A 15,715-nucleotide genomic window follows, 5' to 3' on the forward strand; every position below is an offset into this window, starting at 1 on the left:
CCTGGGCCCCCTTCATTGGAAGCACAGATTCTTACCCACTGGATCACCAGGGAAGTCCCTAGAAAATTAATTTTTTCACCCACTGTTTTCACCCAAATCATTCCACTGTCCACTTTCCTAAGGCACTGGCTATATATCTGTGTGTCAGAGATGAGCAGAGATTATCTTTGACAATGTTGTTTGAGGGCCTCTTTGGGGAAGGCATCTTTTGGTTGAATAACTATTCCCCACCCCCATCCTCCACACACTTGACTTATCTTTGAAGGAAGAGCCCATCATATTTTACAGCTACTGCTTTAAGTCTCAAAACCTGTTGTCAGAAGTCAGTGTAAAGAGATCTGCCTCAAAGCTTGGCAAAGAACCCTTCTTTATACCAGAAAAGTCTCTGCTTTTGTTTATAAGGAAGCAAAGGACTCTCCTGCTCTGATCTGATTACCCTAATCATTTAGAAGAAGGTTGGAGTGGTAAAATCCTTAAAGATCATGGAGTAGTTGATAAAATGGTCAGAAATCTTTGCCAATTCCTTTGCCTTTTCTCTCTTAACAAAATGTAAATGTTTGTGCTTGGGTTGAATTGTAGTTGCATTAGTGACTTATGCAGCTACCTAAGTCACTATGTAGCTTGTAATAAGCTTGGTAACACTGTTAGCCACCTGCTGATAACCGCTAAACTCATGCAAATATTTCTACCTGGGGGTGTTAACTGGTTTAGCAGTGTATCCCTTAAAAACAGTAGGTATTTTAGGGTTCTGGGTACAGGATTGTTAGATTAGGCCAAAGTTTTATTTCTTTCTTCGTAAGCTGCATCCAGGAAAGAAAATCAGACAGCCTTTTATTTATCGTTCGCTGGTCAGGCAAGGTGAATGGGCATGGTTGCCGCCTTAAATGCATGTATAAAAACCTGAACCCTAAGTTATTTGGAATGATTGGGTAGGCTTATTTCAGTTTGATGTAAATTAATCATGAAGAGGGGTCAGTAACAATTGTACCTTATTGACAGTTGTGAACATGTTTGGAATTTTGTGAAGATTAGCCAGGAATTCTGTTACAACCATACACAAAGAATCTGATTGACTTTTGAAGTTAAAATTCTTTCAGGTCACTTAAATTTTCTGAGCCCCAATTTCTTCATCTATAAGAGAGGTGAGTTTACTGAGATTACAGGTATCAAGTCAATGATGAACAGATTTGAAGCTCTTAATCACTAACTATGCTGCCTTCTTATAGACCCAGTAGTTAAGTGACTTTTACCCAAGGTCATACAGTCAGTGGTAGAACAAGATTTGAATTGGATCTTTTTCACTCTATTTAACCAGTCTGCTTCCTTCAGAAGTTGTTTCCAACCTTCTGTGCTTGTCTGTTATGTCTCTAATCGTCATTAGGGTTTAGCTATGATCTTTTATTCTAACGGCATCGTTCTTGAACTTTTTTTCTTTTTTCTCTGGCCCTGCCGAGCGACTTGTGGGATATTAGTTCCCTGACCAGGGATTGAACCTGAGCCCTCGGCAGTGAAAGCGTGGAGTCTTAACCACTGGACTGCCGGGGACTTCCCATTCTTGAACATATTTAACAAAGTGTTTTATGGACTTGGCTTCCTTTTCCATATGATTTGTATATGTGTCTGTGAGGAGTGAACTCTTCATCTTACACCTTGATACTGATTTGGCTACTTGGGGCTGGTTCTGTACCTGGTTTCCAAACCTGCAGCTTCATTGTCATCCTGGGATTAGGCCAGCTTTCAGGTACTTTATAACAGTTGGATCAAATTTTGCTGGATTTATTTGATACTGAAGTTTCTTATTCCTATAGGTGTTTTGTTTCTCTTCTGTCTAAGCAGAGGATTGGGACGCTAAAGCTACAAGCAGTAGAAGTGTATCTATATCTTTTTTAAGAAACTACTTTTGGGACACATGGCTTTAGAAAAGCAAATTAAATATAACTCTGGGATTTTATTTTCTTGTATGCCCTGACAAGAATCAACTCTACCATTTCCTAGCTGGCAGGAAGCACATCACACTTAATTTTGCTCAATCATGAGAAGATACATTTTTCAGTAATAACAACAACAACAACAATAATGATAGTAATAATAGGTAGTTGACTTTCATGGCTCATCTGCCAAGAATTCCCTCTAGAGAGGGAATTCCCTCTACCTTGCTAACTCCCTCTTAGCCTTTAGCAAGACTTAGTTCAAATACTGCCTCCTCCAGGAAGTCTGTGTTAATGCCTCATTGCCCTGTTGGATCCAGGCTCTATTTCTGTTCTCTGGTGGAATCAGATTGTTTCTCCTCATTATATTACTTTTCACTTGGAAACAAAGGAGGCAGGTAACCCAGATTCATTATTTTTACTCTTAAGACTTGTTTCAAAATGCTCATAATCCTACTACCTTACTACCCTTTCTAAAAAATAACAGGGCAGAAAAGTAGAAAATTCTACCATGGTGTAAGAGACAGAGGTAATGACACCCATGTGTTTCATGTGTAGACATTTAGAAAAATGTCTGTTACCTTTTTAAATATAGGAGCATCATGATGCAATACAAACACTGTTGCTTTAAGGTCAATCATTTGACATCCGAGATTTTTGGAGATAGGAAAGGAATTTTAATCCATTTTAGCAAGTCTAAAATTAAGGTTTCTTCTCTGATGACCTAATTTTCTCTGCCTTCACATATACATAGACCAGCATAAATTTTCTGCTTTTAAATTATATATTCAGGCTAAATTCCTAGATATGGATTGCTGGGTTAAAACAGAGTATGTGAGTTAGTTCTGCTGGATATTGCCAAATTCCCCCTCTATACGAACCATATGCACCTTTTCAGAGATGTCTTAAGAGGCAAAAATGTGTATTAGATTTGGTGAAATCAGTACTGCCCAGAGTTGTGAAAACTAGAGGTAATACATAAAGCATACTACCTTGTGCAGAATGCACCCTTAGAAAGGGATAACTGTTACTCTTGTGTGAAATTGGGAATATTTCCTTATCATAAGAGTAGTAAGAAAATTGAATGAGACAGTGTAAGTACTCTAGCATGGTTCAGCACCTCTATTAGTGCCCCTTTTCTCTTGCTTGCCGATGGCTGTTTGGGTTCATATCTTAATTACCTTCCTGGATAGTAAACTCCTTGAGGGCAGAGTATCTGATGAGTCTTGAGCAGGATGCTTTTGATTTAAGAATACATTTCAAATAGTTGTAAACTCAATCAGCCCTCAGAATATAATTCTGAATCTAGTCGTAAAAGTTTGTTGGTTTTTTGCTTTTTGTTTTTGTTTTGCACATTATCCATCAAGTCACTGTGTAATGCCAGCCAGCAACTATTCCTGCAATCTGAGAAGACACAGATACTTACCTCTTTTGTCGTTTGGAAGTCTCTTTACTTAAAATCTTTGTTAACCTCAAGGAACATCTTAGGTGACAATAACAGAAAATGTTGATTCCTGTTCTCTCTCTCTGTTCATTGACATATCTATTCTTAGGGAGTAACTCTAGTTAAGTTAGAGTGAAAGGAATTAGTTGTTAACGTCTTCTCAAGGCTGCCTTATTTCAGGGATCGATCTTCCTCCCATGTCTTTATCTTGAATTTTTGAAGGCTAGGGTTTGAAACACCTGTCATCAAGAGGTTATTGGGTGACCAGAATTCACAATGAATGGGGTTTTCTGGTGACTTAATATACGGTGGTTTGCACCTTTCATTTCTAATCTCCAGTCAAGTTCAAAACAATTCTTTTTGCATTTAACAGATGCTTGAAGTGGCAAGATCCTTTCTCCAAAACATTTTAACAATATCTATTCTTAGATGAATTCCAGATAAGGGAAAGAGTATGTACTAAAAGTAATCTTCAAGTCCATTAGTATGCTGTCTACATTTTCACTATGGGGATGTAGATTATTGTGCCCTTATCGGCATCTCTTCTGACCAGCATCTTTAGATTTCCCAGTGTTACCTTAAATACAATATGACTTCAGTTAGTTTCATCATTTCTTCACTCTTTTTGTTCTCTTCGTTTTTGTTCTGCACAGCTTTCCTGTGTCTTCTTCCAAGGCACCTTGTTCTCATCACCTCGACTTAAAGTCTTTGAGTCTACTTTGACTCTTCCCCTGCATTTATTGATTACACATACCAGTGAGTTCCTGGAACTGGATTCTGCTTCCTCTTTTTCAACATGCTTTTACGTTTTCTCCTTTCTTCTCAATCCCTTTGTTATCACATTTTTCTAGATTGCTTCAAAAACACTAGCTAGTTATTTTGCTTTTACCTTCTACCCACACTGCCCTTCAATTAATCCTCCTTAAGTATGGCTTTTATTTTGTTCCTTTTCTGCTTGAAGTAGCTCCTTGTCATCCTGAGAGTAGGACACCCTGACTTGGGTTAATTTCATCTATCAGACTTTATCTCTTACTGCTCCTTAACACAAATCCTCTCTTGAACTAGGCTGTGCTGTACCCTATATAAGAAGAAAAAATAAGGGATTGGAAGGGACGAAGCTTAAAGATAGTGTTTAACTTTCTATTATGAAAAGTTTCAAGCATATTTAGGTAGAGAGTAGTATAGTGAACTCCCACGTATCTTATCTGCTCACTTCAATAACTATCAACCTCTTGTCAATCTTGTTTTCTCTATTCCCATATTGCTCCAATTTTTTCTTTTTTGCCTGAGAGTATTTTAAAGCTAATTGCAGACATCCTTCACCTGGAAGTACTTGCGTATGCATCTTTAAAGGTTATTTATCTATCAGTTTACATAGTGCAGATCATGTCTATGGTGGTTTCCCTGTCAGTTGGTAATTTAGCTTGTTTACACACTTTTGGTGTTCATGAGATGCCTCATTCCATTTTGCCTCCCTGTCATTTCTCCTCAGAAGGCCCAGGCTGCCATGTGGAACTATACTATAGCTATTCAGATATTTGAAGAAGTTGTCACATATTATTCTTTTTGGTACCTGTCACATCACACATAGCACAATTTGAGCATACAGGAGACATGTAATAACTTTTAAAATTAGGGGCACTTGGGTTTCAGATCTTTGACCTAGGTCTTACTTGCACTAGTGGGATTTTCAGCTACAACTTTAAGTTTCTCACCAGACATTTTGGTTTTATGTTTTTAGATTAGCAATTGAAAGAATTGGGGACCTGGCTTTCAAAATCGATTCTGAGGTTTTGTGCACTTAAAACAATGTTTTGGGCAGACTGGTTATCTAAAACCTACCTGGAATTATTTTCAACTTTTACTTAGTTTTCTTTTTCTTTAAATTTAGTGCTTTTTAGTGAGCTAATAATACGTTTTCCTTGTGTACACCAGTACTTGTCAAAATAAATTTTTAAAGCTGGGTAATTTTAAAAAAATAACTTCTCTTTTTTATTATAAAAGTGACTCATCTTGGGAAAAAATTGGAAAACAAGGCAAAGTATACACACAGAAACTCAAACTGCTTATAAATTTACCACCCAAACTACTTTTAACATTTGGTGTCTATCTTCTAGTCTTTTTGGACATGTTTCTGTGTTTGTTGAATTATACACAGAGTAATTTTTTTTTTTAATATATTATGTCCCTGCCATATGCTTGTGCCATAATAGCAGATCCTAATGTTCTGTTTCTTGTTTGCTAAATCTGGCCTGTAAACAAAATCAAACAACACAGACTTCATTCCAGGTTGTAGTGCTGGTGGCATGTTTTGTCATTATTGTGGTTTTAACCACAAGTGCTAGTTGGGCACAGAAGTAATGAGGGTATTAATTATTGTCAAGTGAACAGGGGCCACCAACTTTGTATCAGATTGACTCAGCATTTTAAAATTGTAGACTTGAGATTTTCAGAAATTGGAGGGTTCTTTATGCTACATGGAAGATTGGGTTCAAGTCCTATTTCTGACACCATATGATTTTATTTTCCCATCTCTGTGGGATGAGAATTTCTTACAGCTAGGGGTACGGTCATGCAAATTTCTGTTTCCCTAGGGCCTGGCACAGAATAGATACTTAATGGATTGTGCCAAATGTGGCTTCTTTTCTTGCCACAGGAGTAGTGTGAACACACACATTGCCTATACATTATTGTTTGTTATCTATTGCTATTAAACATGTTATCTCAAAATTTAATGGCTTAAAATAACAAACATTTGTCTTACACAGTTTGTGTGAACCAGGAATCCAGGAACAGCTTAGCTGGGTGGTTTTGGCTCAGAGTCTGAGACTGCGGTCATCTGAATGCTTAATTGAGGACCCACTTCCAAGGTGGTTCATTCGCATAGCTATTGTCGGGAAGTTTCAGTTCCTCACCACATGGGCCTCTCCATAGGGCTGCTTGGATGTCCTAACAGTATGGCAACTGGATTCCTCCAGGGCAAGGAGAAAGATCCAGTGCCTTTTATGACCTGGTGTTAGAAATTGCACACTGACATTTCCACTTTATCCTGTTTTTAGGAGTCACTAAGTCCAGCCCATATTTAAGGAGCAGGAAATTAGGCCACACCTTGAAAGGAAGAGTATGAAAGAATCTGTTGGACATATTTTAAAACTACCACATGTGTTGGATACATAAACTTCTAATTGATTCATATTCAACATTGGGGTCACATGTCCCCAGTGAGCTGCATTTTTAATATGCCCTTGGGTTAATTCTGATACACTAAAATTTGAGAGTCACTAACTTAAAAAAGTGGAGAGAGATACCATGTTCGTGGATGCAAAGACACAGTAATTTTTTTTTTTTTTTTTGCGGTACGTGGGCCTCTCACTGTTGTGGCCTCTCCCGTTGCGGAGCACAGGCTCCGGACGCACAGGCTCAGCGGCCATGGCTCGCGGGACCAGCCCCTCCGCGGCATGTGGGATCTTCCTGGACCGGGGCACGAACCTGTGTCCCCTGCATTGGCAGGCGGACTCTCAACCACTGTACCACCAGGGAAGCCCCACAGTAATGTTTTGATGTCACATCTCTCCAAATTGTCCTATGAACACAAACTCCCAGCTGGCTTTTTTTTTTCTTTTTAAAGAAATCAACCAACTGAATCTAAAATTTATATGGACATACAGAAGACAGAATAGCCAAAACAATTTTGAAAAAGAACAAAGTTAAAGTACTTATATTACCTGATATCAAAACTTACTATGGAAAAAAGCTCTACTGTGAAGCTTTAGTAGTCAAGATAGTGTGTGTGTGTGTAGGATAAAATGGGGTCCAGAAACAGATCGATGATTATGTGGTCATTTCCAGTAAAGAGGCCTAAGGCAATTCAATGGAGAAAAGGCAGTCTTTTCAAGAAATGGTGCTAGAACAACTAGACATCTTTATAGATTAAAAAAATGTTCCCTGTCCCTTACCTCTGTAAAGCTCCTAGAAAAAAAGAATATTCACAATACACATGTCTAACCAAAAATTTGTAATGGATAATGTATAAAGAACTCTTACAACTTAGGAATAAGACAAATTTTTTTAAGTGGGGGAAGGATTTGAAGAGATACTTTACTGAAGGAGATATATGAGTGGCCAATCTGCACATGAAAAGTTGCCCATCATTTAATCAGGAAACTGGATTAAAACCACACTGAGAGGGACTTCCCTGGTGGCGCAGTGGTTAAGAATCCGCCTGCTGATGCAGGGGACACGGGTTCGAGCCCTGGCCCAGGAAGATCCCACATGCCACAGAGCAACTAAACCCGTGCACCACAACTACTGAGCCTGCACTCTAGAACCCATGAGCCACAACTACTGGGACTGCGTGCCACAACTACTGAAGCCCGCGCACCTAGAGCCCATGCTCTGCAACAAGAGAAGCCACTGCAATGAGAAGCCTGCACACCACAACAAAGAGTAGCCCCCGCTCATTGCAACTAGAGAAAGCCTGCGTGCAGCAATGAAGACCCAGCGCAGCCAAAAATAAATAAATTATTTATTAAAAAAAAAAAAAGCACCACAGTGAGATACCACTACATACCTGCTAGAATGGCTAAAATTAGAGACTGATAATACTAGGTATTGGTGAGAATTTGTAGCAGTTGGAACTCTAATCCGTTGGTGGTGGGAATGTGTAATGATACAATCACTTGGGAATACAGTTTGGCAGTTTCCTATCAGGTTAAACATATACTTACCGTATGACCCTATAACTTCACTATTAAGTATGTACCCAAGAGAAATGAAAACACATCTACACAAAGACTTGTATATGAAAGTTCATAACAGATTTATTCGTAAAAACCAATGCCTGAAAAGAACTCAAATGTCCATCAACAGGTGATTGGATAAATAAATTGCAGTGTATCCACACAATGGGATACCATTCTAATAAAAATCTAACCAATTACTGATACATCCAGCAACATGGTTGAATGTAAAAAAATATTTTGCTAAGCGTAAGAAGTCAGACACAAAAGAGTAAATTCTGTAATTTCATTCATATGAAACTAGAAATGTAGACAAATCTAATTCATTGTGCTAGCAGATCAGTGGTTGCTTTGGGCTGGTGATGGAGAATGGGGATTGACTGGGAATGGGCACAAGGGAGACTCCCGGGGATGATGGAATTGTTCTAAATTTTGATTGTGGTGGGGATTATATCTGTGCATATGTTTGCTAGACTTATCACACTGTATCTTTGAAATTGTATATCTTACTGTATAGAAATTATACTTCATTGAAGTTGATTTAAAAAACAGGTATCTCTTAAGGTTTGAATTTTCCAGAAGTTACATAGTTAACCATCTGATCTTGAAAGTCAGTGTTCAAGATTTATCCCTTCGAATCATTTATGGCTTAGTCTTCATAGTACCTGATCTACGAGAAGAATACCAAACTGTTGCTTCCTTTTATGGTAGAATTGGGTCCCCTCCCCTTCCTGCTTATTTGTAACACATCTTGGTTTTAGAGGCAGGGTAATGGGATGCCTTGTCTGGGCTGCTTTGTGAAATCTTTCCCTCCAATGGAATGTGCTATTATGGCTACCATGCCATTTAAATCCTGTCATTGTGCTTCTTGACCAGCTTGTCAAGGTAGGTGGGCAGGAGATAGCTCATGACTGCTCTTTACTGACTCATCTCTTATGGTTACAGATTCTCATAAACACAAAGATAAACATAAAGATCGAGAACACCGGCACAAAGAACACAAGAAGGACAAGGAGAAGGACCGAGAAAAGTCCAAGCATAGCAACAGGTAAGGGTTGAACCAGCAAGTCCCTCATCATTCAGCAGTGGGTTGGCTATGGTTTGGCTCACCTGGAACAGGCCTTAACTTGAACCACAGGTAAATACCATGGATAGCAAAGTCAGCAGAGACTTTGATTCCAGAGTTGTTAAGAGGATGGCCTTGACAATTCATGCTTCCTGGGGATGCCATTTTTCAGATCAGGATGTACAAAGCAAATATGGTGAATTGTTAACTCATGATGGCATTTAATCAAGTGTCCAGAGAGCTTGCCTTGATAAAAGGTGACTGGACTGGAGACTTGATAGATATATATTTTTCTTCTTTCCGTACTTTAAAGGGTATAAATTTAAAAATTCTTAACTTAGGCTTCCATGGTTTATAAGCCCCTGAAATCATATACAAAAGGTTGGGGTATATGAGATATTCCAGGAGAGAACATTCCTAGCTTTCGTCAGGTTACCAGAAGAGTTCAGCTCTCACAAAAGCCAATAACCACCAATGTAAATGAAACTCAGCGGTGCTGCCCTCTGGGATCCAAAGGAATCAGAAAGATGTTTTCTTGTTCATTTTGCTTCCATTTTTTTGATGTAGGAGACAAGTGGTTAAGCCCAGAGACTTAGGTTATCTTTGGATATAGGACCACTTATTGAAAATGAGGACTTAAACTTCCATTTTGAGTTAAAGGCAGTTGTTGGTGAGAAAGCCATAGGGTATTCTCATAGTGGCCAAAGTTTTGGTAGAGGGAACATAAAGTTCAGTCATTTATTGGCACAAGTGCCTGTAGCCTAGAGTCTCTTAGAACTACTTCATTAGGTTGGCTTATTGTCTGTGGACAAGATATTTTCAACATAAATAATAGTCAAAAGTTTCTTGTCCAATATATACAGAAACCTTCTACAAATGAATAAAAATGAGGCAGATAATCCAACAGAAAAATTCATGAGAGGATTGAGTAAGCTCTTCACAAAAGAAGATATCCACATGGCCAATAAAAATACTAGAAGACGCTCAACATTATTCATCAGGGAAATGCAACCTCAATATAATATCCTACACATTGTAATAATGGCTAAATATTAAAATAACACTAATACCAAGATCTTACAATGATGTGGATCAATCCCATTTCTGATGGGACTATAAATTGTTAAATCATTTTGGAAAACTACTTAGCAGTGTCTTCTAAAGTTAACATATGTATACCCTATAACTTAAGAATTCCGTTCCTGAATGTGTTCTCAACAGAAATGTGTGTATTTGTGCACCAAAGGGCATGTACAAAGCTATTCAGAGCTGCATTGCTTTTAATAGCCCCAAAGTGAAAATCTCCTAAATGCTCATTGATAGTAAAATGGATAAAGTGTGGTATATTCACATCTTAGGATACTATATATAAATAAATATGAAATAACTACTGTTAAAGTAATAAGCATAGGTGAATTCCACAAACCTATGTTGAGTGAAATAAACCAGCCAAAAAATACATATTGTATGCTTCAATTTACTTGAAGTTCAAAGACAAAAAAATTAATCAAGACCTTTAGAATTCAGAGTCATGGTTATCTTTGGGAAGGAAGGAAGGGTAGCAATTGTAAAATGGTATGAGGGGAACTTCTGGTGGGGTATCAATGGTATTTTTCTTAACTTTGGTGGTAATCACATATTTATCGTTATTTTGTGATAACTCTGAACTCTGCACATACGATCAGAATATAATTATGTGTATATGCTACTTTTATTTTTAAAAGTTATAAAAAAATAAGGCTTATCAAGAAAAAAGATAAAGTGAGAATTCTAAGTCTGTTCTTTTTATGAGTAATGAAAAATTTTTAACTATTTTAAATGAAAATTTTAAATTAATAAGTCTTTATGAATCATTAACCAGATTAATTTCTCTAGTGAGGATGTTTCTTCACAAAATCATCTATCACTCCTGTGGTCGGTCTTTTTCTTTTTTTTTTTAATTTTATTTCTTTTTTTTTAACTTTCTGGCTGCGTTGGGTCTTCATTGCTGCACACAGGCTTTCGCTAGTCACGGCGAGCAGGGGCTACTCTTCGTTGCGGTGTGTGGGCTTCTCATTGCGGTAGCTTCTCTTGTTTCAGAGCATGGGCCCTAGGGTGCGTGGGCTCAGTAGTTGTGGTGCGTGGGCTCTAGGGCACGTGAGCTTCAGTAGTTGTGACACATGGGCTCAGTAGTTGTGGCTCGCAGGCTCAGTAGTTGTGGCTCGCAGGCTCTAGAGCACAGGCACGGTAGTTGTGGTGCGTGGGTTTAGTTGCTCCACGGCATGTGGGATCTTCCTGGACCAAGGATCAAACCCATGTCCCCTGCATTGGCAGGTGGATTCTTAACCACTGCGCCACCAGGGAAGTCCAGTCCTGTGGTCTTTCCCCACCACTCACTCATTTCTTACCACTTGGTTATCTAGTTTCCATTTTCATTAGTCTAGTGATATTAATTTTAGTAGTGGAATCCAGTCTCAGTTCACATGCATCTTTTCTTCAGTTTGTAGGTGTCCAGCATATATTAATATCTACCAAAGTAGATTTGAGAGCAAAGAATATTGCCAGTAATGAAGAAGTTCATTTCATAATGATAAAAAGGGGCCAATTAATCAGGAGGACATAGCAGTTATAAATGTTTATACACTGATATCAGAGCCTCAAAATACATGAAGTAAAAACTGATAGAATTGCAAAGAAAAATAATTCATATTTATAGTTAGATTTTACTACCTCTTTCTCAATTGATAAGCAGAGAGAAAAGCATTAAGGATATAGAAGACTTTGAACATCATCAACCAACCTGATTTAATTGACATTTATAGAATATTACGCTCAACAGTAAAATACACATGGAACATTTGCCAAGATATACCATATTCTGGGCCCAGGCCTTCTCCTTGAAACCAGCTTCCCTTGGCTTTCCACTTTTCTGGCCACCTTTTTCATCTTCTCATTCCAGTTCACAGAGTGATTCTCTTAAGTTTTTGGCTCTCTTCCTCTGCCACCTCTCTTGCCATTTACCCTTCTCTCACATTCCATTTCCAGTCTCCCTGAACTTCTTTTCAGTTCCCCAAACACAGCATGTCTTCTGAATACTCTAGGTTTTAAAATATGCTGTTACTGGTTCTGGAATACTCTGTTGCCCTCTTAAGAACATTCTTTTAGTTGCAGCATAGAGTTTACTTCTTTCAGGTATCCTTTATGCCCTCCACCCTCATATTAAATTTTTATGAGTTCCCTCGCACCTTGAATATATCCCTATCACAGTAATTACCAGTTGTGGTGGTGTTGTAACTGTCTGTTTACTTTTCTGTGTGCCCTATTAGACTCTTGAGGTCCCTGGGAACAATGTTGGGGTCTGTTGTATTCATTTTACATCCTCAAGGCTTAGTATAGTACCTGGCAGATAGGTGGTACTTAGTAGTGTATGTTTATTGAATCAATGAGTGGTTGACCTATGGTTACACCAGTTACCATCTTCTCTCTCCTTTTCATATATTCTCAATGCTATAGGATGGTTCCCTTTGGCCATCCCACATCTCAAATACCTTTGTGTGTGTGTGTGTGTGTGTGTGGTGAAATATGCATAACATAAAGTTTGCCATTTTGAAGTGGCATTAAGTACATTCACCATATTGTGCAACCATCCCCAGTATCCATCTTCAGAACTTTATCGTCATCCCAAATAATCTCTGAACCTCTTAAATAATACCTCCTCATCCCCCTTCCCCCCATCCATTAGCAACTTCTACTTTCTATCTCTGTGAATTTTTCCACTCTAGCTACCTCATGTAAGTGGAATCATAAAATATTTGTCATTTTTGTGTCTGGCTTATTTTTCTTAGCATAATGTTTTCAAGGTTCATCCATTTTGTCAAATATCAGAATTCCATTCCTTTTTATAGTTGACTAATATTTCGTTGTATGTCTACCACATTTTTAAAAATTCATTCATCTGTTGATGGATACTTGGGGTTGTTTCTATCTGTTGGCTGTTGTGAATAATGCTGCTAAGAACATGGGTGTACAAGTGTCTGTTTGAGTCCCTGCTTTCAATTCTTTTGGGTGTATACTTAGGAGTAGAATTGCTGATCATGTCAAAGAAGAATTATCTTGCTTGCCATGTTTATGATGTGCTAGTTGATGTGAAGTGCCAAAAAATGTGAGATAGTCTTGACCATGAAGAACTTCATCATCTGAGGAAAATGCTTACAGATCAGATGAAGAAAAACTAATTTTCATGTTACCTGAAATCTGTCCAAAAAGACTTTAAAAAGATAGAAGTTACTATTTAAACCATAAGCTTTTTTTTTTTTTTTTTTTTTTTTTAAGTTGAGAATTACGTTTTATTTGACGGACTTGCTGAGGGACTTAAGCCTGGAAGACAGCCTCTCAGATGACTCTGAGGGACTGCTCTGAAGAGGTAAGGGAGGAGCCAGGATACATAGGAGTTTTTGCAAGAAACCAGGTAGTAGGAAGGTCAAAAGATTATTGTTAATTAAAGAAAAACAGGGACTTCCCTGGTGGTCCAGTGGTTAAGACTCCAGGCTTCCACTGCAGGGGGTGTGGGTTTCATCCGTGTAAACCATAAGCTTTTAAAAATGGATCTCTTACTCTCTGATACATCTTACTTCACCAACCATAATTTGCAATTGTGATGGGAGAAAAGATTAGGTAGAAGTGGCATAAAAGACTTCGGGATATAAATTTGGCCCTCTCCTGTTTTGCCAGAATCTCCTTTTTAAAAATAAAGGATGTAATTTTGGCATCATTTTTCTTGAAAAGTCCACAGTGGTTTCTTGCCTGTATCTAGGAGAAGACCTCTGGTCTGGTCTGTCCACTTAGGTCTCGTGAGATCTTGACTAGGTTATCTAACCTTCCTCAACTGAGCTTTCTCGTCTTCCTTAGTTTCCCCGCATTAATACATGCTTCAGAAGGGACCCTGGGAGTCAATAAGTATGAAAGCTCTTTAACTGTGATCTGCTCTACAGATGTGAGGAGATAATATTTTGTACATCTATTAAAAGCATGCTTTTCCAAGATTATAGCATAGGCAATCAGGAATTTGTTCTACGCAATTTTGTGCCTTTTAATATTTTCTTCATTTCTAATCAGAATACTTGAGAAAACAGTAGCCTGTTTGCCAAAAGGCATTGGAAGAACCTGCTCTGAGTTTCTGTTTATATATGACTAAATCTAGCCCTGGATCTCTAATTCACATGTGAGTAAGTTTAAGACAGTTTAACCAGATGATGTGTTGTAAGCAGACTTTTAAATGCTTCCTGTTTTAACCTCTCCTGACACACTACCTCTTTGCAACAAAGCAAGTGTGTTGGTTATTGTCCAGTAAAATCCTGTACACTGTGTTCCTTTTTAAGTGACTTCTGATCTTAACGGTAGTTTTGGGTTTCTTCATTTTTCTTCTTAGCACATTAAGGAAACCTTGAGGATTGTTTAATCACCTCTGAAGCCCAGAATAATTAAGATGTAGTATGTTCTGTTCCAAAATGCTTCACTTTAACACCTTGATCATCAACCCTGCCTAATTTTGTGGCTATCTATATGAGGAAACAAGTTCTACAGTAATGTGTTTCTGTATTCCCTCCTTCTCTGCTAGATATTAGCATCAGTCATTTTTCATTAGGCTACACTTAGGACCCAAATCCAGGAGGCCTCTTTGTCCTGCATAGTAATATGTACTGCATATTTGGAGTGTCAGAGGATGGGAAACAAGCCTTTGAGAGCTAGAATGGGATTTAGACCTACCTCTTAGGAGATCCCATCTTATTCATATGCTTTCTCCTTTTATTATTCTAATTCAAGGTGCAAAATAGGGGAAGGGGTGTTAAAGATCATTCCACCTCATCTCTTTTTTGTGTGGACATGAGTCTGAGGTGACATGCCCAAAGTCACATGGCAGGGTGGTAGCAGAGCGAGGATAAGAGACCAGGGCTTCTGAGTCCTAGTATGATTTTTCTCCCACTACATTATTCCTTCCAGTAAAAAACAAAACATAACAAAACAATCTCCCTCCCTAAGAAAGGTTAGTTGTGTTGCTAAACTGTGTTTAAATACAAGCATCTCTTTCTCATATGCATATTGTCGGCAGCTTAGGTTTTAAAATGCCAGATCATTTCAGGCGCTGCCTCTTTCTTTGGGCCCCAAATCCCTAAAGTTTTTGGCATTAGAAGTATTAATCTCATTAAATTCTGACCCTGTGAAAACCCCATCTCTGACTCTCTGGCCTGTAACATCACAGGAAGTTTCTACCAAAGTCAAATAAAAATAATTTCTTCTGTTATTTGTCTCTGATACTGCTTCTTTCCATTAGCATTGATATTTAGTACTTGAGGTCCTTTAAAGCAATATATAAATCCTCTCTAAAGAAATAAAAGGAGTACTCTTACCAGATGCTAAAGAATCACTGGACTTGTGGGATCTCACCAGATACTTCTCTTGAAAGGTTGCATTCTTAGCATAAGTTATCTTTAATACTAGACCTCTTATATATACAACATAATTAAAAGCAATTGCGGGGGAGGGAGGCTTGATTTTAGAA

At 38.2% G+C, this 15,715-nt stretch overlaps 1 protein-coding gene across 1 annotated transcript in view; it reads left to right on the forward strand.

Annotated features, from left to right (window-relative positions):
• The window catches only part of TOP1 (DNA topoisomerase I), an 84,416-nt gene that overhangs the window by 20,352 nt on the left and 48,349 nt on the right, over positions 1–15,715 (forward strand). Inside the window, exon 2 of the mRNA XM_022592407.3 lies at positions 9,057–9,159. The gene's annotated coding sequence lies outside the window, so the exon portion shown is untranslated. The remainder of the gene's footprint in view (positions 1–9,056; positions 9,160–15,715) is intronic.

This window comes from Delphinapterus leucas, chromosome 15 (genome assembly GCF_059928025.1).
Source record: "Delphinapterus leucas isolate spDelLeu-1000000601 "Yukka" chromosome 15, BTC_Dleu_Yukka2, whole genome shotgun sequence".
In the NCBI taxonomy this organism is placed as follows: domain Eukaryota; kingdom Metazoa; phylum Chordata; class Mammalia; order Artiodactyla; family Monodontidae; genus Delphinapterus; species Delphinapterus leucas.